The sequence below is a fragment of the Arachis duranensis genome, chromosome 6 (genome assembly GCF_000817695.3).
Source record: "Arachis duranensis cultivar V14167 chromosome 6, aradu.V14167.gnm2.J7QH, whole genome shotgun sequence".
NCBI lineage: Eukaryota > Viridiplantae > Streptophyta > Magnoliopsida > Fabales > Fabaceae > Arachis > Arachis duranensis.
In genome coordinates, this window is record NC_029777.3 from 4475339 (window position 1) to 4479652 (window position 4314).

The window sequence follows — 4314 nt, forward strand, 5'->3', positions numbered from 1 at the left end:
CTGATACAAAAGGAACTAGAGGTGTTCGTAGTGCAGTTTGGTTCGGTTTTTGAAGAAAAAGTCACCCGATCCGATCGTTTAATTAAACTGCGGTTCAGTTTGGTTCAATTTTTTTGTCAAGGTCATCCAAACCAAACCAAACCAATTAAAATCGGTTTGGTTTGGTTCGGTTTGTTCGGTTTTTTCAATCAAATCAAAAAACAATCACATACTATTATGCAAAGTCATAACATTGAAAATTATAGAATACAAGTACACCATAACTAACAAAAGTCTCAATTCAATGAAATTCAACAAAAAAAGAAATTAAAATACGACAATTAAAGAAGTTTAAAGGTTCAATAGTCAACACAATAAAAAATAAAAACAAATTTCCAGCAACAGATAGCCACGTCTTGGTGTCCTCTCCAACAAGACAATGAAACTTCTTCAAGCAAACCTACTGAAATCAAAAGACAATTACATAATAAAAACAATAATAATTGAAAAAAGCACTTGATCAGGTCACAAGTGAATCTTCACCATCATCTCTTAGGACCCATTCTAGGGACTACCTTATCAAACAATGTTAAAATTTTACTACTGACATGTCTAATACTCCAATCAGAAAAGATCCACACACATAGACCACTACAACCTTTATTTAAAGTGCACTTGATTTTATGATTAATTTGAACAATTATTTCAAAAAAAAAGATTAACCTAATTAGCTACAATTTGAGCAAAATAGCTACCTTCATCAACCTAATTACTAACAATTTCAAACAATTAGTAATGAACAAATAATTAAAAAATCAGTAATGAACAATAAACAACAACCAGCAATCAACAATGAACAATGAATAACAATCAACCATGAACAATGAACAGCAAAGTAATTACTAGCAATTTCAAAAAATAACAACAAAATAATGAACACCAATCAGCAATGAACAACAATCAACAATCAAACAACAAATATATAGAACAATAAAACTGAAATTATTGATTTATTGATTAACAAGTTAACAACAACCAGCAGCAAGCCAGCAATCCATCAATGAATAACCAAGTCAGCAAACACTTCAACAAACAGAACAAAATCAGCAACAATGAATCAAATTACCAAAATAAATCAATAATTTAACCAGCAACAATACCTAACAAAATAAATCAACCTGAACTGAATCAAGAAAATCAAGATACACAACCAAACTAATTCCAAAAATTTTGCAAAAATGGTGCACCAATTCCAAACTGAATCAAGATATACAACCAAACAGAATCAGAAACACAACCAAATTCATTCAACAATTTTTATTTGGTGCACTAATTCCAGAAATTCTTCGTCTTTCACCTTCCCCTTTCCTGCATTAACATTGAATAAACAAAAATTCAGAACCAACCCTAAACCAGAATTACCCCAAATCAAAATAGAACAAAAAGTTCAGAATTAAAAAATAAAATCTAAATGCATAAGAAGACTAAACCAGAATTTAAAAAATAAATAGAATCAGAACAAAAAAAAACCTGAGATGGAAGGACAACACTGCTTCAATGACGGAGAAGAAGAGACTGGAAACCGACACGGCTTCAACGACAAATGAGAGAGGGCGACGAACTGCAGCGGCTTCGACTGCGTCTGGTGCGTTCTGCTGCGGTTCGTTGAGGACGACGACGGCTGTTGGTTCGTGGAGGAGACGGCTACTGGAGAGGTGGTGTGTGGAGCCGTCGAGGATGAGGGACAGAGAGGAGCGCTACGAGCCTACGAGGAAGGGAGAGGGAGAGGAAAGGACTGCACCACGATGGTGCTGTTCAGCGACGTCGATGGCGGAGAAGAAGGAGGAGGTCCAGCGCTGAGACACTGCGCTAGAGAGACTAAGAGAGAGCTCGAGGAGTTAGGGTTCCTGATAGGGGAGGGGTGGTTGTGGCTAGATTAGGATGAATTGGGGAGGAAGGCTACTTTTATATTAGGGTTTTTTTAATAACACCGGTTCGGTTCGGTTCGGTTAGGGTTTTTTCTAACAAAACCGAAAACCAAACCGAACCGCAAAAAAACTGCAAAAAATTATTTTTTTTTGGTTTTTCGGTTTTCGGTTTATTCGGTTATCGGTTTTTTTGGTTCGGTTGGTCGGTTTTGTTCGGATTGGATCAGTTTTGAACACCCCTAAAAGGAACACACACAATCAATAACAATTCTCCCTATCTTTTATATTTTATATTTATTATATCTTCCTTAATTATTTTTTTACAACAAGTTATCGAGACTCTGATAAAATTTAGGAAGACTTAGGTAATAAATTTTCATTATGCTGAAACTATCTCATCTTGAATTTAATGCTCTTGATATATCTGGAAACAACTATTTATCATGGATACTAGATGCCAAAATCCATCTTGATTCAATGAATCTTGGAGATACCATTAAGGTTGAAAATAATGTATTCCAGAAGGATAAATCCAAAGCCATGATTTTTCTTCGTCGTCATCTTGAAAAAAGATTGAAAAATGAATATCTCATATTAAAAGATCATGCAGATCTGTGGAAAGATCTTGAAAAAAGGTATAATCATCAAAAGATGGTGATACTTCCTCAAGTCCGATATGAATAGACGCACTTGCGTCTATAGGATTTTAAATCTATAAATGAATATAATTCAGCAATATTTCGAATCACCTCACGAATGAAATTAGGTGGGGGAAAAGATAACTGATAATGATATGTTAGAGAAAACTTTCTCAACCTTCTATGCCTCGACTGTGCTCCTGCAGCAGCAGTATCGAGAAAAAGGATTTAAAAAATATTCTGAGTTAATTTCTTGCCTTCTTGTTGGTGAACGCAATAATGAGTTGCTTTTAAAAAATCACAAAGTGCGCCCAGCTGGCGCCACTCCATTTCCTGAAGTTAATGCAGCAAATCATTACCCCAAAAGAGGTAGATAGCAAGGTTTTAGTAACAAGAAAAATTATGAAAGGAAAAGGAATTATGTTCACAAGAGAGGATCTCACCAGAAGTGGGATAAAGAAAGAAACAATGGGCAAAATAAATCAACAAAGGATAAATGTTACCATTGTAGTGGAAAGGGCTATTAGTCGCGTACCTGTCGTACCCCAAGGCACCTAATCGATCTTTATCAAGCATTTTTGAAAAAAGATGACAAAGGAAAGAAAACAAATTATTTCAAATGATGTTGAAAACTCCACCACTCATTACGATGTGTCAGATTTCTTTGAGGATCCTGAAGAAAATATTGGTCATTTGATCAATGATGGAATAGTTTAATATGTGAAATTGTTAAATATTTATGTAAATAAATAATGTAAGAAACTTATTGTTAAGTTTTATTTTCTATGTATTTAAGTTTCAAATATGATGTATATAAATAATAAAATATTAATTTTATGTTTAAGAATTTTAGAAATCATTAAATGTGTCAAGTTTTAAAAATATAATAATAATAGTGATAATAATAAAATTTTAGTATATGACATTATATACAGTGTTTTTTAGAAAAATAATTCCAATCAAAGAATTCAATTTAACTGTGCATGTACTACTACTCATTTTATTATTAGAGCAATGCTAGGGTGCCAGCAACATTTGTGATTGGTAGCCATCAACTAACCATCAATGATGATTTGATAGTGTGAGATTGGTGTGAAATTTTATCCAATGGCTCACCTTTCTCTGCTGGTTACATGCTGGTTACATGCTGGCCAAAATGCAATAAAATTGCTGGCCCCTAGACTTTTTCTTATTATTATTATTTGTCTTTGAAGAAAATGACAAGGATGTATGCCTTACGGATAGTGCAAGTTCGCACACCATTCTCAAAAGTGATATATATTTTACCCATCTAGTGCCAAAAAAATATGTTAATACTATTATTGGCTCGGGTAATGTAATAGAAGGCTCTGTAAGAGCTATAATTTTGTTTTCCGGAGGAACAAAATTTATAATAAATAACGTACTATTGTCTACCAAGTCTTTAAGAAACTTGTTGAGTTTTAAAGATATTCGCCAAAATGAATATCATATTGAGACAATAAATGAGAAAAATCATGAGTATTTATGTATCATAACTCATGCTTTAAATAAAAAGGTTATATTAGAAAAGTTACCCTCACTCTCATCTGGGTTATATTATACCAAGATTAGTGCAATTGAATCACATGCCACTGTAAACTAGAAGTTTACTAACCCAAATAAATTCATAACTTGTCATGATTGATTGGGTCATCCGGAAACAACCATGATGCGGAGAATTATTGAAAACTCCCATGGACATTCACTAAAGAACCAGAAGATTTTTAAATCTAGTGAATTTTGTTGTG

General features: G+C 33.4%; 1 long non-coding RNA gene across 1 annotated transcript; it reads right to left on the minus strand.

Moving 5' to 3' along the window:
• Positions 1-212: 212 nt before the first annotated feature.
• Positions 213-1903, minus strand: LOC107491858 (uncharacterized). The gene is made up of 2 exons (XR_001592681.3): positions 1510-1903; positions 213-1347 (listed from the first exon to the last, which is right to left on the minus strand). It is a non-coding gene; the product is annotated as an uncharacterized LOC107491858 (long non-coding RNA).
• Positions 1904-4314: the final 2411 nt, after the last annotated feature.